The sequence below is a fragment of the Lactuca saligna genome, chromosome 7 (assembly GCF_052625555.1).
Source record: "Lactuca saligna cultivar CGN05327 chromosome 7, ASM5262555v1, whole genome shotgun sequence".
NCBI classification, from domain to species: domain Eukaryota; kingdom Viridiplantae; phylum Streptophyta; class Magnoliopsida; order Asterales; family Asteraceae; genus Lactuca; species Lactuca saligna.
In genome coordinates, this window is record NC_136423.1 from 36282299 (window position 1) to 36310160 (window position 27862).

The 27862-nt window shown below is 38.3% G+C and overlaps 1 pseudogene; it reads left to right on the forward strand.

Moving 5' to 3' along the window:
- The first annotated feature begins 2103 nt into the window (after positions 1 to 2103).
- Positions 2104 to 27862, forward strand: part of LOC145006828 (uncharacterized) — a 42141-nt pseudogene continuing 16382 nt past the window's right edge.

Genomic DNA, 27862 nt, shown 5'->3' on the forward strand with positions numbered 1-27862 from the left:
TAATTAAATCTAATAAGATGTTAAAAAACAAACACTTAAAGAAATAATGATAACCAAAGTCAACCATTAAAATTTTTTGATATCAATGTATATGCATGTATTTTGCATTTTTAACAAAAAACTCACGTCTTAAATCTAAAATAGATAAAAACATAATTACATAGTATGAAAATAATAACATGTCAAGTTCCAAAAGACATTCATAAATATACTCGTCTTCTTGTACCTACTCGTTCTTTTTACACCTTCAATACTTCATCTTGCTCAATTCTATATAAAAAAAAGTCAAATAATGTTAGTATTAATAGGAAAAGATATTAAATTTACAATAACTAAAATAATGAACGATAAAAAACTACCCTTGCCAATTTGTTGATTTTCTTCCCACTCTTTTTCATAATCGATTGTGTCACTTATGCTACCCCGAATCTAATCTTGTGTACAAATTAAACTTTCAACAATCTTAAGAGTCAAAGAACTTCTAAACGGATTCAACACCCTCCCACTAGTGCTAAAAACGGATTCTGAAGCCACGGTTGAGACGGGAATGACAAACACATCTCTTACCATCAATGATAGAATCGGGAATCTTTGACTATTCACTTTCCACCAATCTAGAATACTAAACCTTTTTTAGTCTTCTTCAACACTTTCTTGAAATCTTTAAAACTTATATAAAATTGAGCAATGTGAATAAAAAACATAAAAATCAGGAAAAGAGCAGGAAAACATTTAAAAAACATGGAAACCAGGAAAAGAGTTAAAGTTGCACGTTCCAGCTTGATACTAATCTATTCATATTATTAGATTTTATACAATGTGAATAACCCTCCTAACGAATCCATAATGGTATAAAGAGTTTATATTCATATAAACTAAGATCAAATTTAATGTCTAAAGAGTTTATAATCATACAAACATAACATGCACTTTTCAACCAAATTATAATCAATCCAACCAATCTCTCCATAATATTGACCTCTAAAGTATCACCATTTGAAGTTTTCTAATAATTTCAACCAAAAAACATCCAAACAATGATAGACATCTCTTGCCATCAATGATAGAATCGGAAATCTTGGACTATTCACTTTCCACCAATCTAGAATAGTAAACATTTCTGAGTTTTCTTCAACACTTTCTTGAAATCTTTAAAACTTATATAAAATTGAGCAATGTGAATAAAAAACATAAAAATCAGGGAAAAAACAGGAAAACAGTTAAAAAATACATGGAAACCAAGAAAACAGTTAAAGTTGCACATTGCAGCTTGATACTAATCTATTGATATTATTAGATTTTATACAATGTGAATAACCCTCCTAACGAATCCATAATGGTATAAAGAGTTTATATTCATATAAACTAAGATCAAATTTATTGTCTAAAGAGTTTATAATCATACAAACATAACATGCAGTTTTCAACCAAATTATAATCAATCCAACCAATCTATCCATAATATTGACCTCTAAAGTATCACCATTTGACGTTTTCTAATAATTTCAACCAAAAACATCCAAACACGGTAACATACCAACTGAAATTTCTTCTTTGTGAAACTAAAATAAATTAAGATATTCTATCAAATTAACCTAGAAAGACCAAATTGTTATTAGATAGTATGTTAGTGCAAAATCTGATTTTTTGGCACCTGTTTGCAGCCATGAAATTTTTTTGACTAAATTTTCAAGTTTAACAGTGAATTTATTTGTTTTTATATACTAGATATTTAAAATCCCAAATGCGAAGACAAGAAACCAAAGACAAAACAAAAACTAAGTGGAGGACCCTACTCTCTATCTTTTTTTCTATAATCAAAGTAAATGCTTTTATGATTTCTTCGTGACACCCAAATCAAATTAACTATGATCATATTTCATTCCATAAAGTACAATAATTTTAAACAAGAAGCTTCGAATTAATCCTAAGTATTAAGATAGCACGAATGTAACTTCACTCTGCAAATCAAAGACAATAAGATAACTAACCGTAGTTTCACAAAACAAAGCTGATGACCAACGATGACAAGCTGATAAGCAGTGAAGACGAACGACGAGGGGTTTTTTTTTTTTTTTTTTTTTATGACGTTAGTGATCGAGAATGAGGGTTAGAAAGAAAAAGAACGAGGTAAATAGAAATAATGAAATTAGGACGGACATACATAAAAGGGATAAGTGGTATTTACATATTGGGCCATATTTTCTTAAAGATAAATTGGGTAATTCGGGTAATCCTTGAACCCAACAAACGTACCCTTTACCCGAACTGGAAAAAAAAATCGGTTACCCGATTACCCGAAAAAAACCCCCGAAATCGGATTTACCCGATACCCGAAAAAATCAGGTGGGTAATTCGGGTAACGGGTATTTTCAACAGGGCTAGATAAAAGGTTTTCTGTTTTCCTAGTGTAAGTATAGTTTTCTATTAAACTTGTTTCATATCCAGTAACCTACTATTTTCTGCTTTTTTATTTATTACAATAATGATACCTACTAATTATATTTTTCAAAAATATAACAATGACTCGAAAATTTGAAAATTATAGGTGAATTTATATAACATACTAAAAAATAAAGATAAATTAATTAATTTCAAAAAAAAAGTTATAAAAAGGTTAACTATTGGAGAGTGTTTATAACCATACTAGTTTATAACCCGTAGGAACCACGGTTATAAAATTAATCAAACTTTTATAGTAAAACCTCAAAACTATTAATAAAAACTCAAAACTATTAATAAGTTATTTTAAATAAATTATTAATTTAAGAGATATATGTGAAATTATAATCATTGATTCAAATAATATATAAAATTAATTTTTAATATATATATTAGATATTTTTTATTTGTGAATTAATGAAAACAATAATTTAAAATTTAAAATTTAAAATAGAATCACATTAATGAGGAGGTCTAATAAATTTAAAATGGAAACTAATAGATTGACAAGTGGCAACATATTAATTAAAATGTCTAATATGATGATACATGATAAAAAAAAAGCTACTTTTTTATTCGTATAGGGATATGTTTTTCATAAATATAGGTTAAAAAAAATTGGCAAAAATAATAAATTTTGTAAAGCTTACCATCCTAGATTTCCTTATAATGTAATTTAATTTTAACACCCATGTGAAGAAATTAATGACATACAAAATCTATGTAAAATTAAACTTTTAACAGATTTGCCTTTTTATACGTTGTGGCAGGAGCTATTCCAGATGAGATCTGGTACCTTGATCAGCTTGAGCAATTGAGTTTAAAAGGAAATTTCTTCAGTGGAAATACTAGATTCAACATCTTAACACTTAAGATGTTGGACTTAACTCAGAATTTATTTTCAGGGGATATACTTGCAGCGGTGGGTTTCTGGCTTCCCAATTTTGAAGAACTATATTTGAGCGATAACAAATTCCATGGAAGCCTTCCTAACACAATCATCAATGCTTCCAAACTCTCTACTATAGATATATCTATAAACTCATTTACTGGTCCCATACCGTTTATAATTGGTAGATTAGAACTGTTGGAGCGACTACATTTCAGTCAAAACTATTTCACCACTGAAGGTTCAGAAATAGAATTCTTGTCTTCACTGACAAATTGCCGAAAGTTGAGGATGCTCAGCGTTGCAAAAAACCCATTGAATGCATTCCTTCCAGATTCCTTAGGCAACCTCTCTACATCTCTCGAGGTATTTCAAGCATTTGACTGTGGAATCAAAGGCAACATTCCAAGTGGAATTGGCAACTTGACTAGTTTGAGAACTTTAAGTTTGGACATGAATGAGTTGGAGGGTAACATCCTTGCCACACTTGGTAAGCTGGAAAATATTGGCCAGTTGTATCTTGAAAGTAACAGATTACAACGAAGGATTCCAGGTGAATTTTGTCTCTTGAAAAACATGGGTGAATTATATTTAAGTAACAACCGGCTCTCAGGAAATATACCACCATGCTTGAGAGATACTGGTTCTCTTACGTGGTTATTCTTGGACTCCAATACATTCAACTCCACCACACCGGCGACATTGTGGAGCCATAAATCGCTTGTGGTCCTAAACTTGTCTTTAAATCTTTTAATCGGTGATTTACCATCAAGTGTTGGAAGCTCCAATTCACCTCTTAGCACATTGGACTTGTCATTTAATAGACTTTCAGGTAGTATTCCTGGTAACCTTGGTGGCTTCCAAATGCTGAGTAAACTCTCCTTGGCCCATAACAACCTGCAAGGTTCAATTCCTGAGTCGATTGGCACGTTAATAAGTTTAGACTCTTTGGATTTATCTCAAAATAATCTATCTGGTTTGATTCCTAGATCTTTATAGGCACTCAGGTATCTAGAACACTTAAATCTGTCTTACAATATGCTACAAGGAGAAATCCCAAGTAAGGGTCAATTTGATAACTTCACCGCTTCATCCTTTATGCATAATAAAAATCTATGTGGTGCACCAAGACTGAAAGTATTGTTATGCAGAAGCGGACATCATGAGTCGAGATTTTTGTCTTCTCTCAAGTATATATTACCCATCATCACATCAGCAGTCGGGTTAGCTTCCATTGTTTATTTATTGAGAAGACATAAAACAAAGATTAGAAAAAAATATAGAGCCATCTTTAGGTCATCTGTAACGCCCGCAGATCCGGGCTAGTCAATTTAAAGGCAATAGGGGTCAAAAACAACTTTTCGACAAAAAGATTATTTAGAATAAATAATCTTAACCAAGTTGTAGAATATGTCACAAGGTTTCCGTACATATAACGAACGCCGAAATCCGAGTTATAACGAAGAAGTTATGACCCGTCGAAGTTTCGCGTCGGAACCGGCACGGCGTCGGGAAGCGTAAATAGTAAATTTATGATAGAGAGAGATTTAGCCTTAGCGCTCTAAACGAAAGTCGTAGAATATGTTAAACTAAGAACATCGATAAAAAGAACGCCCAAATCTGACTTCGTATGAAGAAGTTATGATTTTTCGAAGTTTCGGATTAGCGGTGTACAGCCCGAAATTCGAATTTTAGATCGATTGATTTTTAGCCGACACAACCTAAACAAGAATCGAAGATCTCGTTATTAGTAGCGTAACGATAAAAAGACAGATGAAAATGGACATCGGATAAAGAAGTTATGAGATTTTAACGGACCAATCCTGTCCCGGCCTGTTAAAAATATAACTTTAAAAATAAAGTCAAAATTAGCCGACGGAGTCTAAACGAAAGTTGTAGAGTACGTCTCCACCTACGCGCGGATATAAAGAACGTCAAAAACGGAGTTCGTATGAACGAGTTACAAATTATAATAGCATATTTACGTATTAAAATAAAGTATAAAACATGTATACGTACACATATATATACATATGTATATATCATTAGAAAGGTATCGACAATGCGGTCATTATAAGACTAATGTTGAGTTCTTTCGACATTAGTTTAGTACAAATATCATTAAATCCATTTAAAATAGTATTATAGAGGGGTGTTTAGTTGTTTATATAACTATAAGGTTATTAAGTAATTATAGAGGGTAGTTTTTGTAAATTCAATTACTATAAATAAGAGGCTTGGGCTCTCATATTTCTTGCACCATTCTCTTGATTCAAGAGTCTTTCTCTCCTTATCCCCCGAGCATTTCGGTCCCTCGTGATTCGACTTCTCTTTCTGTAGTTTAGTATAGTAAGGTGAGCGCTGAAGCGCTGCACGAATCTTTCTTAGAAAGATTCAGCGACGAAGTTCTGCCCCTGCAGAGCCCGACTCCTAGCTAAAACCCCCTTGTAAGTAAGTTATGCTTACCTTATTTTAATATAGCTTATATTTAAAATTAGTATTATTATTATGAACTTATAATAAATACTTGGGCTATTATTATGGGTTATATAAGTATTTTTTTTTACGCTTATATAATAATAATAATAGCTAGACTATTAATTAGTCTCGGCGAATAATAAACTAAACTCTAGTGGTAATAATACTAGGTTTCGTCGAAGAAATTTCTATTTAAGAAGCGAAGCGCTGTCTGAGTTCGGAATCACCACCTTCTCAGGTGAGTGCATGGTCCCTTTCATCTTACACATAGATATGAAGTATTTATTATATAATTTACGTGTTGTGAGTGCATAGTCTCTTTCATCTTACACATAGATATGAAGTATTTTATATAAACTACGTGCTATGTGTGCATATTATCTGAATACTTGCTGTCTATGCTGGATGAACGTTTTATACATGTTTTAAAGGATTTAAACTGTATACGTATTTTATATATACGAATATGTTGGGTATGATGATGGGTAGATAAATGATGATAGATAGAAGATGATGTGAGTATACATTCGCAGCTATAGACTTAGTGCCTATGGGACAAACACCGGTAGCTATGGACTTAGTACCTGTTAGACGTTGGTAGCTATGGATTTAGTACCTGTTGAACATTGGTAGCTATGGACTTAGTACCTATTAGATAAAGACTGGTAGCTATGGATTTAGTACCCGATGAATAGACTATAGCAGCTATGGAATTAGTGCTTTATGAACGAACATTGGCAGCTATGGATTTAGTGCCAGTCCTAGAACCCTGGAAGTAAGGGACTTCGGAATAAACGAATGAAGAATAGATGACTCTTAGGATAAATCCTTAAAGAGTAAAAAAAAAGATAACGGGGATGGGTAATTGGGTTGATTCTTTGATTGAACATAATAATTATATTATTGTGGGTTGAAAACCCTATGTACTCACCAGGTTTCCCAACCTGACCCACTCAGTTTATTTATATCACAGGTGTTGATACGAAGTCACTTTACACTGAGAGATTTAAAGAGATGTAGATCACTAGTGTAAATACATGTAAGTTCTGTTTATGCTTATGTTTCTGTATTAACGATGACATCCCAAACGTTTTAAATGAATAAAAATACGTTTCTTCGAAAATGTTTTAATAACGTATTTATCGTGTTTTTCTGGGAACAAATTCCGCAACCTTTTTATAAAATGAAGTACTCTGATTTTTATAAAGCATAAACAAAATCGGTCTTTTCTGGCCGTGAAAATGGGGATGTCACAGTTGGTATCAGAGCATTAGTTTAAGCGAACTAGGAATATGAATCTATTTCTAGACTTAAACTTAGAATGCTAAGTGATGATTGTGAGGTGTGAGCACTAGCTTATTTTAGGAATTATGCCTAAAATGCTTTTATGTGCTAAATACTTGTGCCTGATATGCTGTTAGTTGTTCGGATCTATGGTCTGTTGCCGACCGGATCTGGAAACCTTATGTGTTTAGGATTCTAAATGTACGACTACGATATTAGAACTAGCATATAAACGTTTCGGAGTGATAAGGATGATTTAAGACGTCAATCCTAAATTAAGATCTAGATTCACCTTATTCGGTGTATAGATCAAGATGGCAAGAACCCGTAGCGGAAACGTAAACGCAAATGGGAACAGGATCCGACCCCCAGTGGTTCAGCAAATACCTATTGTAGAAGAAGTTGCGCTTGATCCAGTCACCATGGCTGGAGTTCAAGCCATGATTCGGGCTATGTTGGCTGAACAAAGGGAAGAAATGAGACAAATGTTAAATAGGGACGAACCTACCGTACATGTTGAACCGACAGAGCCAGTTCCCGAGCAATCAAAGGAAGGGAACTACAGCCGCCAAGTGAGTCAAGTAGGGACTCAAGGTGAGCAAAGGGATGACCCTGAAGGGAGAAACAACAAGGATGGGCGGATATACAAGAATTTCTTGGGTGCGAAACCCCCAAATCTCTCAGGAAGCCCGAAGCCGGTTGAGATTATGGATTGGATCTCTGAGATGGAGATGGTGTTTGAGAGCTGCAGCTGTAACGAGAAACAGAAGACTGTCTTCGCAGTAAGACAGCTGAAAACTGGAGTCTTGAGCTGGTGGAAGCTATTGGCAGATACGATGCCACGAGGAGAAGCCTTAAGGATGTCGTGGGAAGAGTTTTTGGAACAGTTGAAAATGCAATACTGCTCGGAGATAGATCTGATAGACCTAAACAACGAGTTTCAGAACCTGAAGAAAGGAAAGATGAGTATTGACGAGTATGCCACCGCATTCACCGAAAGGATGAAGCTATTCCCCTACTTGGTGCCTACTGAACTCTCTAAGATTGATAGGTTTGCTAACGGACTACCCATTGACTTTGGCCCAATGGTCAAAATGGCAACTACTTTGAAAGCAGCTGTTAGGGCAGCTAAGAACGTAGAGGCCCAGATAAGAGAAAAAGGTCTAGAAAAAGATAAGGTAGGAGAGAAGCGGAAGTTTGAAGGATCTTCGAGGCCGAACAAGGAAAGCAAATTCTCAAAGTTTGGAGGAGCAAATGGAGGTGAAGCAAGATGGTGTGATAGATGCAAGAAGAAGCATGGTGGAAAGTGCAACGAAGAAGTGACTTGTTACAAGTGTGGGAGGACTGGTCACTATTCCAAAGACTGCACGCATAATGACAAAGTATGCTATAGATGTGGAGGCAAGGGGCACATGTCCAGAGACTGCCCAAAGAAAAATAAAGCAGCAAGACCAGAAACGCCACCAAGGCCAAGGGCATTTCACATGATCCTCGACGAAGCAGAGAACCATGCGAGGAATCAAGAATGAGGACTTCTTACCCGAGGATCGGATTATGCAGTAGTCATAGTTTCGTATGATGTAGCCTAGTAGAGGCATAGTCTAGGGTGAACTTGAACACCTATGTAATCGTTTCAAGAAATGATATAAAACCTTCGTTTTGTTATCTGATGTGTTGAATGATTGTATGAATTGTTGCATGGTGACTTGGGAAACTGCGGGACAATACTTGGGACGAGTATGAGTAGGTGTGAATGGTAGTAGAGGCCTATACTACCGGAAGCACAGGACTCACACTTGGATCAGGGAAAGTCACAAGGTTACCAAGAAGCTAGTAACTGATTCTGTTTTTTTTCAAGTATGTCATTACCATCGTTTCGATAATGACTAAAAAGATTGTTAATTTCCGACCCTAGTGGTCGTACCGAATTGAGTCTGACTACGATCAGTATGTTGCGTGGTTCAGGGAACCAAGTTCGATGTAGCATCCGACTTAAACCAAACAATTGAAATCAAAGCGATCAATAGAAGTATCGCGTTCGTTGTTAAAGAAGTTGGTAGCCAGAAACGCTACATGTTAAAGTGTGATTATATCACATTAGAACATGAAGGAAGGCATAGTCTATTTTAGAATTTAACTCTAAGAGACCTAAGTCTAAACGTGCATCACATAATGATAGGTCATAATTTGAAGTCTAGTGTGAGGTAGAGAGCAGGTGCACGATCAAGTACTACTTACAGTCAATAAGTCTAAGAGATAGACTTGAAGGAATAAAGAATTTATAATTATTACCTAGGATGAAGAGATGACGTATGGAGTCATTATACGATCCTTGTTTCGTTGATGATTCCGGGACGTAATCATCCTAAGGGGGAGATAATTGTAACGCCCGCAGATCTGGGCTAGTCAATTTAAAGGCAATAGGGGTTAAAAACAACTTTTCGACAAAAAGATTATTTAGAATAAATAATCTTAACCAAGTTGTAGAATATGTCACAAGGTTTCCGTACATATAACGAACGCCGAAATCCGAGTTATAACGAAGAAGTTATGACCCGTCGAAGTTTCGTGTCGGAACCGGCACGGCGTCGGGAAGCGTAAATAGTAAATTTATGATAGAGAGAGATTTAGCCTTAGCGCTCTAAACGAAAGTCGTAGAATATGTTAAACTAAGAACATCGATAAAAAGAACGCCCAAATCTGACTTCGTATGAAGAAGTTATGATTTTTCGAAGTTTCGGATTAGCGGTGTACAGCCCGAAATTCGAATTTTAGATCGATTGATTTTTAGCTGACACAACCTAAACAAGAATCGAAGATCTCGTTATTAGTAGCGTAACGATAAAAAGACAGATGAAAATGGACATCGGATAAAGAAGTTATGAGATTTTAACGGACCAATCCTGTCCCGGCCTGTTAAAAATATAACTTTAAAAATAAAGTCAAAATTAGCCGACGGAGTCTAAACGAAAGTTGTAGAGTACGTCTCCACCTACGCGCGGATATAAAGAACGTCAAAAACGGAGTTCGTATGAACGAGTTACAAATTATAATAGCATATTTACGTATTAAAATAAAGTATAAAACATGTATACGTACACATATATATACATATGTATATATCATTAGAAAGGTATCGACAATGCGGTCATTATAAGACTAATGTTGAGTTCTTTCGACATTAGTTTAGTACAAATATCATTAAATCCATTTAAAATAGTATTATAGAGGGGTGTTTAGTTGTTTATATAACTATAAGGTTATTAAGTAATTATAGAGGGTAGTTTTTGTAAATTCAATTACTATAAATAAGAGGCTTGGGCTCTCATATTTCTTGCACCATTCTCTTGATTCAAGAGTCTTTCTCTCCTTATCCCCCGAGCATTTCGGTCCCTCGTGATTCGACTTCTCTTTCTGTAGTTTAGTATAGTAAGGTGAGCGCTGAAGCGCTGCACGAATCTTTCTTAGAAAGATTCAGCGACGAAGTTCTGCCCCTGCAGAGCCCGACTCCTAGCTAAAACCCCCTTGTAAGTAAGTTATGCTTACCTTATTTTAATATAGCTTATATTTAAAATTAGTATTGTTATTATGAACTTATAATAAATACTTGGGCTATTATTATGGGTTATATAAGTATTTTTTTTTACGCTTATATAATAATAATAATAGCTAGACTATTAATTAGTCTCGGCGAATAATAAACTAAACTCTAGTGGTAATAATACTAGGTTTCGTCGAAGAAATTTCTATTTAAGAAGCGAAGCGCTGTCTGAGTTCGGAATCACCACCTTCTCAGGTGAGTGCATGGTCCCTTTCATCTTACACATAGATATGAAGTATTTATTATATAATTTACGTGTTGTGAGTGCATAGTCTCTTTCATCTTACACATAGATATGAAGTATTTTATATAAACTACGTGCTATGTGTGCATATTATCTGAATACTTGCTGTCTATGCTGGATGAACGTTTTATACATGTTTTAAAGGATTTAAACTGTATACGTATTTTATATATACGAATATGTTGGGTATGATGATGGGTAGATAAATGATGATAGATAGAAGATGATGTGAGTATACATTCGCAGCTATAGACTTAGTGCCTATGGGACAAACACCGGTAGCTATGGACTTAGTACCTGTTAGACGTTGGTAGCTATGGATTTAGTACCTGTTGAACATTGGTAGCTATGGACTTAGTACCTATTAGATAAAGACTGGTAGCTATGGATTTAGTACCCGATGAATAGACTATAGCAGCTATGGAATTAGTGCTTTATGAACGAACATTGGCAGCTATGGATTTAGTGCCAGTCCTAGAACCCTGGAAGTAAGGGACTTCGGAATAAACGAATGAAGAATAGATGACTCTTAGGATAAATCCTTAAAGAGTAAAAAAAAAGATAACGGGGATGGGTAATTGGGTTGATTCTTTGATTGAACATAATAATTATATTATTGTGGGTTGAAAACCCTATGTACTCACCAGGTTTCCCAACCTGACCCACTCAGTTTATTTATATCACAGGTGTTGATACGAAGTCACTTTACACTGAGAGATTTAAAGAGATGTAGATCACTAGTGTAAATACATGTAAGTTCTGTTTATGCTTATGTTTCTGTATTAACGATGACATCCCAAACGTTTTAAATGAATAAAAATACGTTTCTTCGAAAATGTTTTAATAACGTATTTATCGTGTTTTTCTGGGAACAAATTCCGCAACCTTTTTATAAAATGAAGTACTCTGATTTTTATAAAGCATAAACAAAATCGGTCTTTTCTGGCCGTGAAAATGGGGATGTCACATCATCAACTTACAAGATTATCTTATTATGAACTTGTAAGAGCAACATAATCATTTGACGAAAGCAACTTGATTGTGCATGGGGCTTATGGCTCGGTGTACAAAGGGAAGCTCTCTAATGGTGCAACTGTTGCAGTAAAAGTTTTCAACTTGCTCTCAGAGCGTGGGTCAAAGAGTTTCGATTTTGAATGTGGAGTACTACGCAATATTCGCCATAGGAATCTTGTTAGAATCATTAGTAGTTGCAGTAACTTGGATTTTAGATGCTTAGTTATGGAATATATGTCGAATGGGAACCTAGAGAAATGGTTGTACTCCCACAATAATCATCTGAGTGTTGTCCAACGACTACAAATAATGATCGATGTTGCATCCGCCCTGGAGTATCTACATCATGGCCAAATGACGTCTATTATTCATTGTGATTTGAAACCAAGCAATGTCCTACTTGATAATGATATGAACGCACGTGTTTGTGATTTCGGTATTGCCAAAATGTTTGGTGAAGAAGAATTTATGCTAAGAACTACAACTTTAGGAACAATACGATACATGGCACCAGGAAACAATATTCTTTCCACTTGTTTCTTCCTTTTACATTGTTATGATCATGTTAAGGTTTCAAATGGCAAACACACAATAAAAAATGCTTACAAAATAATCAGTGCACAAGAATTAATGTGTTCATATGATTGGGGTAGGCATGTTGTGTCAACACATGAACTAGAGCGATCTACTGATTTCGAAACATTAAAGTCATAGGGTTTACTAGTAATATATATAGGGAGAAAATTAGACCTACTTTTACATTAAAGTCATAGGGTTTACTAGTAATATATATAGGGAGAAAATTAGACCTACTTTTATTATTGGAACGGTTGCTTAGTGCGTTTGAACCCAGGACATTCAATTTAAAAGGCTTCCACCTTTACCAAGTGGGCTAGCCTCAATTGATAGACCTACATAAAAAAAAAAAAAAAAGGCCAAGGCCAATAACAATCTACGACCATAATAGTGCATTTGGATCTGTTTCGATACTTTATTTGGATACTCACTTATAAGTCCCAAGGAAAGTAAAACTTTTTCTAGAATTTTGATGATATCAAGAGTAATCTGTTTCAATCTCTTATTGATTATCATGTTTAAGAGGGAATAAATAGATACAAGAAAAGTGTATACCCTAAACATAAGCTAGAAGCTAGGAAATGATAAGCATAATAGCAAACAATAAACATAAAATATTATCCTATATCCTATACGGCCCCTCAAGATGGGGCATGTAAATTCTTAATGCCCATCTTTCCATGCAAGAATAGAAGTTGATGTATGCCAAGCCCTTTTGTCAATAAGTCAGCGAGTTGCATTTTATTTTCAATCTTGATTGGAAGAATTTCTTGAGAAGCAACTATTTCACGGACAAAGAAACAATCACTGTAGACATGTTTTGTGCGTTCATGGAATACTGGATTGTTATAATAGTGGCATGCAGCCTGGTTGTCACAAAATAATGTGGGTGGCAAGTCAATGAACACTTACACATCATTAAGCAGCCATCACATCCATAGAACTTCACTAACTGAAGAAGTCAATCCTCGATACTCTGCTTCCATGGATGATCAACAGACAACTGATATTTTTTTTGTTTTCCAAGAGATAGACACACCTCCAAGAATGAGCAAGTATCGCGTTCTGGAGCGTATCGTATAAGGACATCTGAGCCAATCAGAATCATAAAATCAAGTTAATATTGATTCTTCCATACGAGGAAGGAGGATTCCTTGACCTGGTGTTCCTTTTAAGTACATAAGCATCCAATTCACAGCCTTCATATGATTTTATCGAGGATCAACAACAAACTGACTTAGGACATTAACAACATATGTTATGTCAGAACGAGTAGCCTAGAGGTAAAGTAGCCATTTTATGAGTCGGCGATATTGGCTAGGTTCAACCATAGCTTATGATTCTCCTTTATCTAACTTCAAGTTTTGCTCAATGGGAAATGAACTCAGGTTACACCCCGACATTCCATTATCTTCAAGGATGTCCAAAACATACTTTCGTTGGCTTAGAACCAAGTTGTAGTGTGTCCTTGCTAATTTTATACCAAGGACATATTTTAATGCACTAATGTCCTTGATGTTGAAGGCTTCATCAATTTGTTTTTATTTTCTAAATTCGATCGAGGTTGTTTCCAACTATAATAACTTCATCCACATAAATTAAAATGATAACAAAGCTTTCTTCGTCCTTTTGTATGAACAAAGAGTGGTCGATCTTGGATTGACTCAACTTTATGTTTAAAAGAAATGTGGTGAATTTGTGATACCAATTCTAAAACACTTGCTTCAATCCATCTAATGATTTTTACAACTGACAAACATGCGTTTTGTTATCTTGAGCAAACACTTGAGGAGTCTTCATTTACACTTCCTCATGTAAATCTATATGTAGGAATGCATTGTTGAGATCGAGTTGGTGAATAATCTAGTTCTTCTTGATGACCACCTCCAGAAGTGTTCTCACACTGATGAACTTGGCGATCGGGGCGAACATATCGTGGTAGTCAACCATTACCATTTGTGTCAACCCTTTTTGCAGTGAGTCGACTCTTGTATCATTAAAATTATCCATTTGGTTTATACTTTATCTAGTAACCCTATTTGGATCCGATTGCTTATTTTCCATACAGTAGATCCGTTAACATCCATTGTCGGTTCTGTTGGAGAGCTTGAATCTCTTGTTCCATGGCTTTTTGCTAGTACTTATCCTGAAAATCTAGTTTGATATTTGAGTTAATGACTATTAGATAAGATTTATGATTGTTAGAGAAACTTTCATTTGAAACAAAGTGGGATATGAGTGTACTGTTGAGGCCTCTTGATTGGTAATGAGAAGCTTGTGGTTGACCGAAGGGGGAAGCTTCACAAGGTAGTCATCGAAGTGTTAATGTCGGGATTTAGTTCTCATGCCTCTAGTTGTATTTTGGTTTTGAGGCTTGGTATTCGAGGTTTGCCGATCGATGGGTTTGGTTGGCACAAGATATGAATATGTTTAAAAATTGTTATCCTCCCCCAATTATTCCTCTCCATTGACTTGTATACATAAGAAGTTAACAATATTGTCATCACTATTATCACTTTTTAGTGGTCCTTTATTATTTGAATCATGTGAGAAATATTGTTCGATGGGGTGTTTTTCATGACATGTGTCATCTTGGTATTTGATTGGTTCATCATATTCATCGTTTATCGATTTTAGTGTTTCTGAAGGAAGAATTGATTAAAAAAACAAAATGTCTCTACTTATAACAATTTTCCTATTTTTGATATCATATACCTTTTACCCTTTGGTTCTTTTGGGGTAGCCTAAGAACAAACCTGGTTTTCCCTTTTCATTGGATTTGACCCCTATGTGTTAGTGTTTTAGTTGTAAGAAAGGAAGCCAAATACTTTCATGATGTGTTTTTTTAATGCACTAGTTTTTATTTATAATTTCTAGTTTATTGCATCTAAACCACACCTTATACATAGTCAACCTGATTGGGTATAGTATAGTTTTGATAAGTAAGGGTATAGAACTCAAGGGGAACACTAGTGAATTAGTATTAGAATATTTGTTTATAGGTTATACTAAATAACAAAAAGCAGTAAAAAGGGGTTTTGATTATTAAATCTCAAATAAATCAATAACTAAACATAACTAGATAAATTGATTGGAAATGAATCAGTTCATGTACTTTAGTTCATGTACTTTGGTTAGATTTGATTACATCCCAAAATCATAATTTTAAGTTCGTTAATACTACGGTGGAATTATTAGTTGGTTACCAAATTCTAATGTGACTAGTTATTTTGATAGGATATCCTAATACTAATAATTAATTAACTAACACAATGATCGTGTAATTAGTGAACACATAACTAATTTTATGTAAATTCGGAATATGAAAGATATGATCTAGTGATTTCATATCAATGGTCATGAAAATCAATAGAAGCATAGCATGGATATCTACAACTCTCTAACACAGTCAAAATCAGAGATTAATATTACCTAATCCTAGGAGTTGATCAATCTCTAATCCTAACGATTTAATGGCCATAAAGTAATTAAGAGTCAAGTTAATGTAATTAGATTGGTCCTCTTCACAACACATAATTCAATAATAGGTTATAAAAATCATAACTTTAACATGATAAGTGATGTGAACAATCAAACACAATTAATAACCAAACTAATAAAATCCAAAATCATTGAAATCGACACATAAAATCAAGTTTCATCTACTCCAAATGAAAACAAAGGGTATTAACACCTAAATTTAGAAAGTTAAAACAAATATAGAAACAACTGGAATGTTAATCATGGTATGAACAACAAACCAAATGATTCTTGTCATTAATCAGCTCTCGAATCCTTCAGATCTTCGCTTCATATCGGATTAACGGCCACCCAATCGCCTTCTAGACCCTCAAAATAACAACTCTGACTTTTCTTATCTCCCAAGTCGAAGTCGAATGAAAGATATATCACTAGGGTTAATTTTTAGCTCTATTTATAGGTTTTAGCGTCGCCACTATACGGAAAAAGACTTTCCACGCCATGGAAACTAGAATTTGTAGTGTACAAATTTTTTTATTTTCCAGGCCGTGGAAATGACTTTGTTACAGCTTGGGAACTAGGAATCCATAATTTGAACAAACGCGAAATTTGTCCGAAATTTTGTCTAGTTTGCAGAACAAATTGGAGTTAGAAGTCATTAGATATGGCAAAAACACTGAAGAGAGGTTTAGTCTGCTAGAAACATCATTTTTTGCGTCTTTTCTAGCTTGTTTGCATCCTAACTCCCATTTAACTATAATTGAACATTCCAAAGCATATGAAGTATCATATATCTTAAAATATATCATTTTTACTCAAATCTATTAGGATAATAGCCTAAATACATAGTTAAATAAGGCTATATCACTTCATATGATTGTATTGTGGTTTTCGGTTCCAAACGAGCTCATAAGGAGTTTTTTTTATGACCTTGTAAGGAAGATGATTGATACTATATGCAACGGTAAGAATGCATTCTCTCCTAAATCTTTTCAGAATGTTAGCTTCAAGTCGAAGAGATCGCGTTGTTTCGAGTAAATGTTTATACTTCCTTTTTCACATCATCGTTTTGTTGAGATGTATGCTGGCAAGTGGGTTCAAGAAGTATTATTCTATTTTGTAGAATTCAATCATGGAGTTAGATGTGAATTCTCTACCAGTGTCACATCTAACCCTTTTGATATGCAAACCAAATTGCGCTTCCACCATCTTGTGAAAATCAACAAGACATCTACTTTCATCACTTTTGTGTCTAATGAGAAAAACCCATACAAATCTATTGTAGTCATCGACAATGGTAAGAAAATAGTTTTCCCATTTATAGGATGGCCTTCGATAAAAACCCTAAATGTCATGATGAATCAACTCAAAATGGCATTACTTTTAACATAACTAATAGAAAAAAGGTGTTCTAGAAAGTTTTGCTTTAACCCAAGAATCACACACTTTGTTACTAAAATCAACATTATTACTTTTAAAAAAATAACCTTTAAAGTTATTTCCCTTCAAGGTGTAATCTATTCTTTTGTGCCATGTATCTATAGTAGTCGGCATAACTCTTCTATTCTTCAATGGGACTCCACATGCTCCATATTCCAACTAAAGAAGGGGTAAAGAAACCCTAGATTCATGAGATCTACTATATACACGAAAATAGGCACGGATTCATACCTCAAACAACAACCTTTGATGATGTGATAGTAGATCTGAGCTCCTCAATCAGCCTAGCTTTAATCCCTTCCTTCCTTCTTGCAAGAATGCACTAATGGTGATGAAATTAGCTCCTTCCCTCGCTCTCTATGCTCTCTGTTTCGTTAGGGTTTCTCAAGTGTGTGTGCAACCGCTAATGAAGGACATAAGGTCCTTTAAATAGGGCACAGACCCTAAGATTTTGGGTTTTTGTCCCCAGCGCGGACTCGTCGAGTCCATTCATTAATCTGAGTCATCAGTCGCGATCCTACTCGACGAGTTTAGGCATCAACTCGTCGAGTCCCTCTTCTTATCTCAAAACAAATATATGAATTATGATACCTGGAAATCCGGATGTTACAATTCTCCCGCACTAGAATCAAACTTCGCCCTCGAAGTCTTACTCTACAAAAAACTCTGGATATTGCTCTCGCATCTCCATCACCGGTTCCCAAGTCAGCTCGAACCCTCTCAGATGTTGCCACTGGACCTGAACCAGAGGCACCTCCTTGTTCCTCAGAACCTTGATCTTCCGATCCAAGATCGCGATCGGCCTCTTAATGTAATTCAGGCTCGCATCCACCTGAATATCTTCTAGCGGCACTACTATCGTCTCATCGGCTATACACTTCCTCAACTGGGATATGTGGAAGGTATCATGAATCTGGCTCAACTCCGTAGGTAGCTCTAAACGGTAAGCTACCTTACCCACTCTCGCGGTAACCCTGAACGGACCAATGTATCAGGGCCCCAGCTTGCCCCTCTTCCTGTATCGGATCACTCCTTTCCAAGGGGATACCTTTAGGAGAATGAAATCTCCAACTTGGAACTCGAGCTCGGATCGCCGCCTATCCACATAACTCTTCTGGCGGCTTTGGGCTATCAGCTACCTCTGCCTGACTTATTGTATCTGCTCAGTCGTCTTAAGCACTATCTCAATGTTACCCATTACTCGCTGCCCTACCTCTCCCCCAACAGATGGGAGTTCGAAACCTCCTCCCATATAAAAGCTCATAGGGAGGCATACCTATACTCGAATGGTGGTTGTTGTTGTAAGAAAAATCAGCCAAGGGTAGGTATGTATCCCAACTTCCACCAAGTCCATGTCGCATGCTCGAAGCATGTCCTCAAGCGTTTGTATTGTCCGCTCACTCTGCCCGTCTATCTTTGGGTGATAAGCGGTACTGAAGTGCAATCTCATACCCAACTCCTCATGAAACTTATTCCAGAATATGGAAGTGAAACGTACATCTCGGTCTGACAAAATCGAGATCGGCACCCCATGCCGCGACACCACCTCCCTCACATATATCTCTGCCATTCTCTATGTAGAAAAGCTCTCATTGATAGCAAGGAAGTGAGCGCTCTTCTTTAGCCAATCCACAATCACCCAAATTGCATCAACACCCCTCGCGGTCCTCGATAATTTGGTGATGAAATGCATAGAACTCTGTTCCCACTTCCACTGGCGAACCTCTAGCGGCTGCAACTTGCCATGCGGATGCTAGTCCTCGGCCTTAACCCGACGACAGGTCAAGAACCTCTCTACTACCCACGCAACATCCCTCTTCATACAGGGCTACCAGAAATCCCTCTTCAGGTCTAGATACATCTTAGTGGTCCTGGGATGGATCGAACATCTCGACCTATGCGCCTCCTCCATCAGAGTGCTACGAGCTCCGCCCGCATAAGGCACCTACACCCGACCTCGAAAGGTCATAAGCCCCCGGCTATCCATCACAAACTCGGATACTTGCCCAATCACCCGCTCCCTCTTGCGGTTCTCTAGTCTCACGGCAATAAGTCAAGCACCTCTCTACTACCCACGCAACATCCCTCTTCATACAGGGCTACCAGAAATCTCTCTTCAGGTCTAGATACATCTTAGTGGCCCCGGGATGGATCAAAAATCTCGACCGATGCGCCTCCTCCATCAGAGTGCTTCGAGCTCCACCTGCATAAGGCACATACACCCGACCTCGAAAGGTCATAAGCCCCCGGCTATCCGTCACAAACTTGGATACTTGCCGAATCACCCAATCCCTCTTGTGGTTCTCCGGAATCACGGCCTCCGCCTGGGCCTCTCGAATGATATCTAATACCGGAGTCATCATTGTCATCCTCATACATATATTTCGAATCGGGGCACTCTCCGCCCTGCGGCATAAGGCATCAGCTACAACGTTAGCCTTGCCCGAGTGGTACATGATCTCATAGTCCTAATCCTTTACGACATCCAACCATCTCCTCTGGCGCATATTCAGGTTGGGCTGATCCATCAGATACTTCAAACTCTTGTGGTCCATGTATATGGTACACCGGACCCCATAAAAATAATGGCACCATATCTTGAGGTCAAACACCACTGCCCCCAACTCCAAATCGTGGGTGGTATACTTCATCTCATGAGGCTTCAGCTGCCTCGATGCGTATGCTATCACGTGCCCTCTCTGCATAAGCACCGCACCCAACCCCGATATAGACGCATCACAATAAATCACAAAATCCTCCATTCCCTCCGGAAGGGATAACACTGGGGCTTCGCATAATCTCTGGAAAAGAATCTCAAACGAGGTCTACTGCTCGGGACCCCAAGTAAAAGCAACGTCCTTCCGGTTCAATCTGGTGAGGGGAACGACAATCTTGGAGAAATCTGTGATAAATCTCCAATAGTAGTCGGCCAACCCTAAAAAACTCCTTATCTCGGTGGGGGTCTCGGCACCTCCCAACTCATGACAGCCTCAATCTTGGCCTGATCGACGAATATCCCATTCTGATTAACGATATGTCCCAAGAAATGGACCTCTCGTAACCAGAAATCACACCTGGAGAATTTGGCATAAAGCCTCTCCGATCTCAACACTCCAAGGATCTCCTTCAGATACTCCTCATGCTGCTCTTTGGATCTCGAATACACTAGAATATCATCGATGAACGCAGTCACCGATCGATCCAACATCGGCCTGCACACTCGATTCATGAGATCCATGAACGTTGATGGTGCATTGGTGAGCCCAAAAGGCATCACCACGAACTCGTAATGCCCATAACGAGTCCTAAACATCATCTTCTGGATATCCTCATCCCGCACCCTCATCTAGTGATATCCAGACCTCAAGTCTATCTTGGAGAACCAAGAAGGTCCCTGCAACTGATCGAATAGATTTTCGATTCACGGTAGTGGATAATGGTTCTTGACCGTCAACTTGTTCAACTCCCGGTATTCAATACACATCCCGTGTGAACCATCATTTTTCTTGACAAAAAGGATCGACGCTCCCCATGGCGAGCTACTCGGTCGGATGAATTGCTTCCCCAACAGCACCTGAAGCTGCGAGGATAACTCATGCATCTCCGGTGGCGCAAGGCGATTAGGTGCCTTGGCAATAGGCGCTGCCGCTGGAACCAAATCGATGCGAAACTCCACCTGCCTCTCAAGAGGCACACCCGAAAACTCCTCGTGGAAAACATCCGGACACTCTCGCACTATCGGAACCTCACCGACAAAACTCGACCTCTCTGCGGCCACTCGTGTATCCATCACATAGGCTACAAACCCTCTACAGCCCTGTTGTAGACTTTGTCTCGCTTTGGCAACCGAGCAAAATGTTGACCCAGATCAGGTACCCTTTCCATATACCGTAAGTACTCCCCCCCTAGGGTCTCGTATGGTCACCAACTGACTCTCACAGTCGATAACAGCTCCAAATCAGCTCAACCAGTTCATGCCCATGATGACACAAACATCCTTCATCGCAATCGGTACCATATCTATCGGGAACTCAACACCGAAAATCTCGAGCACACATCCTCGAATCACATCAGTAGCATACACCGCTCGCTCGTCGGCTATAGAAACTCGCAGAGGTCGACTCAACGCCTCTTGTCGGATACTGATGTGCTGAATAAACGCTAATGACAAGAAAGATCGACTCACACCTGAGTCAAATAACACCAAAGCAGGTTGAGGATGAACAAGGAAAGTACCTATGCATACCACAATATAAGCACAATATCTCGAACTCAGCATAAGTATATAAAAGAGTACATACCAGCCACGACATCGGACGCTGCGTGGACCTCCTCCGCTGTCAACTGAAAGGCTCTCCCGTGAGCCTTCGGTGCCTCGGCCTTTAGTGGTCGGGCCTCGGTGGCTCTAGTAGCAGTAGGTGCAGATTCTTGTGCTAATCCTTGAAGTAGCTGTGGGCACTCGGCCTTCCGATGACCAGTATGGTTGTAGTGGAAGCAAACTACAAACCTCTTGGGGCAATCCCTCGCAAAATGCCCCTCCTTGCCACACTTGTAGCACACCCCCGCTCTGCACACTCCCTCATGGCTCTTGTCGCACTTCCCACAAGTGCGGCCCTTCGGTCCTCCAGATCTCGAATCAATGGGTTTTCCGGTTTGGCTACCGGCTGAGACTGTGTCGGCCGCCTATCCCTCCTCTAAGACTCGACATCCTCCCTTTCCTGAGTCTCTAGCTTGATCTCCCTCTTCTGAGCATTTTCTTGGAGCTCGGAAAATGTCCGGTATGTTGAGTTCACCACGAACTCATGAATGTCTCTCCTCAGTATGCTCAAATATCGACTCATGCGTGCCTGCTCAAAAGACACATGCTCCGGGAAAAATAATGCCCTCTCGTGAAACATCCGTGTAATCACAGTCACGGACCCTGCTTGAGGGATAAGAACTCCTGGGCTAGACGTTCCCTCTCCACACGGGGAACATACTCATCTCGGAACATGGTGGTGAACCTTTTCTTCCTCGTGTTATAATTTCTTTCTTTAGGCGGGATAAATCCCCAGGTCACCATTGTAATCTGTGCAGGAGTAAAGTCAACCGTCACACACTTCCACCAATCCTTCGCTCCCAAGCGAAGCTGGTTCAGCACTAACCGTACCCTCAGATGCTCCGGACAAGAACAGGTGAATAAACATCCCTTAATGTCAGAGATCCACCTCATTGCGGCTATCGGATCTTGAGTCCCATCAAAATCTGGTGGCTTCGTGTGGTTGAACTCTCGATACAGCAACGAGACACCCCCTTATGGCCTCGCAGCAGCGACAACTGCAGTGGCTGCAGCAGCAGCCGCCTCAGTCAGAGCAGCATATTGATCGTCTAATGTCTCAATCAGGGTGGTATTGATAGACCCAAAAATCTCCGGTATCTCAGCTCGGATGGCTGCGGCCACCTCCTCGTGAATCATCCTACGGATCTCCTCATCACTATTACCATTGGTACCACTGCCTCCTGGGTTGTGGCGCGTTCCCACCATGATGCTTCTGAAATATGACATAAAATAATCAGAGACTCGACCAAGATTACTCACACTCGATCAACCGTTCCTACTTGTTCCTTAGCACCGTAAGGATTCTTACTTGGGATGTTGACCGATTCGGTGCTTTCAGTAGTACGGGCCCGATACTACCTTCCACACCATATCCATATCCACACCAAGTCCTCTTCCTAGGATCCCAATTCTCAAGTACTCTATACCCCCTGAATTCAGCCTACTCTCAAGAAGACTTCTCACAAGCTACTCTCTGCTACTTACATGTACTCAAAGTAACTCACATTAGCATAAACTCGTAGGCTAAGGCATCACATATCAGGCCACCCTAGTCCTAAGATATGATTTACCTAGCCTACTCTAGCATGCATAGAACATCACATAATATCTCATAACACATAATGTAAGGGTATTTTAGGAAATCACAGTTCGGGTGCTGGCTGATCGTACACACTGTTCCTTTTTGCTTTTCTCAAAATCTTTTACTCTTTTTAGAAAAATTGTTTCTTTTATGAAAGATTTTCTCAAATCCTCAGTTTGAGTTCAGATACGCCCAAAGTTGCATCCGAATCCCTCAAACCAAGGCTCTGATACCAACTTGTAACGACATGAATTTTCAAAACAATTCTTCATTTTTCAACATAACATAACATATCTCATATAAATCATCTCAAACTCAAGTGTATCAAATGTTATCACAGTAAAACATTTCCCAGAATCTCGAATACAAAATCCTCTGTCAGTGTGTACAAATCATGTCGGCGCCTTCCCGCGATCCTCGCTAGTACCTGAAACATAGATCACATAACACGGTAAGCATAAATGCTTAGTGAGTTCCTCAAAATACCCTCCGGTAAGCATAACTCAGTATGAACCTCCGCTCAATGTGTCTCAGTAGGACCGTCCAGTCCCGTAGCTCGTTGGACCCTCTAGTCCGGTCTAACTCGTTGGACCCTCCGATCCGGTCTGATCGAGGACCCTCTGGCCTCATAAGTCATGGGATTCTCTGGTCCGGTCTATATATCACATAGCATACATATATCACAATACACATAATCTCAAACATACACATAACACATAAGACCCTCCGGTCTGCACATAGATACCACTCTAGTTGAAGTATAGTGAGAAGACTCACCTCGGGTGATCTCGGAAAGTCTCGAACTCGAAATACTGATCTAGCCTCTGTCTAATCACATAAATTAATTTACCTCTAATTAACAACGATTCTCAAAGGCTGGACTAATCCCTTCCTATAATCTCACAGAAGGGGAAAAGACCATTTTACCCCTCTAATGGTCCAAATGTCCAATTTTTGTCCAAACCCTAAAAGTCAACGAAAGTCAACTCCAGTCAATGATCCAACTTTGACCAGACTCGTCGAGTGCACTCAGGTGACTCGGCAAGTCCATGTGTGTCCTCTAAATCCTCCTAAGGCCTCACTCGACTTGTCGAGTTAGCCTTTCACTCGACAGGTTACCACTGGTCAGGAATTGCGGAGCAAACTGATCCGACTCGTCGAGTCCTCTCATGGACTCGGCGATTTTCCTCCATGGCAATGCTCAAACGACCTTCTAAGGTCAGATCTATTTCTCTAACTTATAGATCGGACCTTCTAACACCCAAAAGTCACGTAAAGGTCCCATCTGTATGTTCATGCATCACACACATGGCTCCTATTGATGAAATAACTCTTATAATGGTAACCTAGACTCAAAACTCTTATGGGACAGCATAAAGCTGGATGATTAGTGTTAGAAATGGGGTATAGAAATCTTGGAAATTCTGAGAATTGTGGCTTTCACTTTTAGATTAAAGTATTTGGGTGGTACTCCCAATCTTTATTCGGATAAGACTCAGAATTGAGAGAAAACAGAAGAGAGAATGTTTTGATGTTATGAAGAAGAAGTGTACCAACCACAGATTCGGATATGATCATATAACAGCAAAAACTTCTTGTCTTAAAACTGCCACATGACAGTTTTATGTCCTAAAACTGTCCACAAACGATCATAAACAATCTTAAATCCGGGTCTAGAATACGGATCACAAAACTGGGTACATTTATCAAAAATCCAGATTTCTTATGCAATTTTAATATAGTAACATAACAGATTCGGGTCCTAAAACTATCCACAAACGGTTATAAATAGATTCGGGTCTAGAATATCTATCCCCGCCGCCCCTTGGACCCCGCTCCCAGGGGCGCTGCCCCTGGACCCCCGTCGGTTTAGGGGCTTCGCCCCTAAATAGTAGTATACAAAACATCATTTCCTAAGTTATCAACAATCATAACAGTTTCATATATTCCATTACATGGTATAGCTTCAAAATAAAAGACACCATTTAGATAAGCCAAAATAGAACCATTCTCATTATTAAAAGAAAATCTAAAACCTTGTCTATATAAACCATGAAATGAAATGATGTTTCTAGCCATTTCTGGCGAATAGCAACAATTGTTCAAATCTAAACGTAAACTATTCTTAAGCACCAAAGAATACACTCCAATCTTGGTCACAGGCGACGATCTTCTGTTCCCCATGATTAGATTGATTCTTCCTTGCTCCACATCCCTACTTCTTCTTAGTCCCTGCACATTAGAACAAATGTGATAACCACAACCGGTGTCGAGAACCCAAGAAATAGCATGATTAGAATCGTTAGATTTTATTGCATATATACCTGCGAAAGATGGCTTGATCTTTCCTTCCTTGATGGCTTGCAGGTAGTCCGGGCAGCTTCGCTTCCAATGTCCTATCTTGTGGCAGTGGTGGCACTCTGCCTCCTTCGGGTTAGAGCAGGGCTTAGAGGGATCAACTTTTTTCCCACTAGAAGAGGAACCATCTCGGGCTTTCACCTTTCGATAGTTATTTGAAGAAGCTTTCCTCTTCTTTCCCTTCCCTTGACCAATAGCCAAGACAGGAGCAGCAGACGGATTGGGAGTTGGTGCAACAGACTTGTCCTTGAAATTGCTCTCAGCAACCCTCAAGAGACCTTGGAGCTTACTTAGAGTGACCTCCTCTTTGTTCATGTGGTAGGTCATCCTAAATTGATTGTACATTGGAGGCAAAGAGTGAAGCACCATGTCGATCGCCAAGTCTTCGCCGAAGTCAACATTTAACTTGCGAAGGCGGTCAACATACCTTTGCATCTTTTGCAAGTGCACGGTAAGAGATTCTCCGTGACCCATCTTAGCGGAAATCATGTTAGTGAAGATCTCGTAACGCTCTTGTCTCGCGTTTTGGTGGTACCTCTCCAACAAGTCTTGATGCATCTCGTATGGATACATGTCCTCGTAGGACTTTTGGAATTCGGAGTTCATGGTGGCGATCATGATGCAATGTACTTTCGTTACATCTCGCTCATGGGTTTCAAAGGCGGTGATTTCAGCGGGAGTAGCAATTTCGGGGTTGATTTTCTCGAGCTTCTCGTCGAGGACATACTCTTTATCCTCATAGCGAGCAATGGTGCGAATGTATCTTATCCATTCGCCAAAGTTCGTTCCATCGAAGGTGACCTTTTGGCAAAGGCTCATCAACGTGAAAGAACTAGCAGCAGCGTTGTTTGCGTTTGACATCTATAGAAAGGACAAAGATAGATTAGAACAAGAATCCCTAATTATCACCCAATAAGAAAAATTAGGGCTAGGATCCAACAATAACATTTACATACTAGAAAAGGGATGTCGTAATCCAACATGCAAATAAATTGAAGGTAAGTGAATGACGATTCACTAATTCTCCATCAAAACTTAAACTTTTAGTCCTAAGTGTTTTTGAGAATTCCTAGGTTCGGATGAGATTCATTGAACTATTCAATGGCATGTTTAAATCTCGATATGCCCCTCTTGTTTGTGACTGGGATGCCGAGGATCACAAAGCCGGTGTGAATTACCATGCAAATTTACATGGTGCCTTCATTGTTACGATCACCTATTCGATGTGCCGGTAAACCACACACACTCCATCGAACTATGATAAACAATGAATCACCCTTTGCCACCTTCGCTTAGAACCAATTAGTGTGCCGGTAAACCACACACGCTCCACTAACATCTTAGCAAGGTGCAAAGTGTAATTTCATGGGATTGCATCAATTCACCTTTCCTAAAGTAACTAAGATTGGGAAATTTGAAAAAGATTTAGTTACTTCGTATTTCTTATTATACTTTTAATGAGAGGATGAGGTTGCCCTATCCTACCCGTTCGGCTAACGACCCTCCACCAATCAAGCAAGCGGTGGGTGTGAGTGTACACCCATTAAGCGCCATTTTATAGGCCGCAACCTTATACTCACCTTATAGATCGGCTTCGTGAATGAGGCCTACTAGCGGTAAGACTAGCATTTAGTTATACATATATATATTATTCTAATAACATCATATAAGTATAGGGTTGTATTTTAAACTTTTTCAAAATCTAGGGTTTGAAATTTAAGTTGTCTAAATTAAAGCTTTTAATCACAAATTTAAATTTCAAAACTATAGGGTAGGTTTTAAACATTTAAAAACATTGAGGATCAAATAACAAATAATTTCAATTAACAATTAATATCTTAATTATCTTTATTTGATTTATCTTTGATTTCTTTGAGGATAATTACCAAAAATAATTAAAACAATTAATTAATTATCATATAAAGAAACTAAATATTTAATTATTTGATAATTACCTTTAACTAGATCAAGATAACACTTATATTTATCAAAAAAACGGATTCATATTGATCTAATTAGTTTATGGAAAGTTTGGATAAGATAAACACAAAGAAATCCCGAATTTGGCCCTTCCTGACGCTTGGACTCGCCGAGTGCACAAAGGGACTCGCCGAGTCAGGCCTACTCGACGAGTCCACCTTGGAACTCGACGAGTC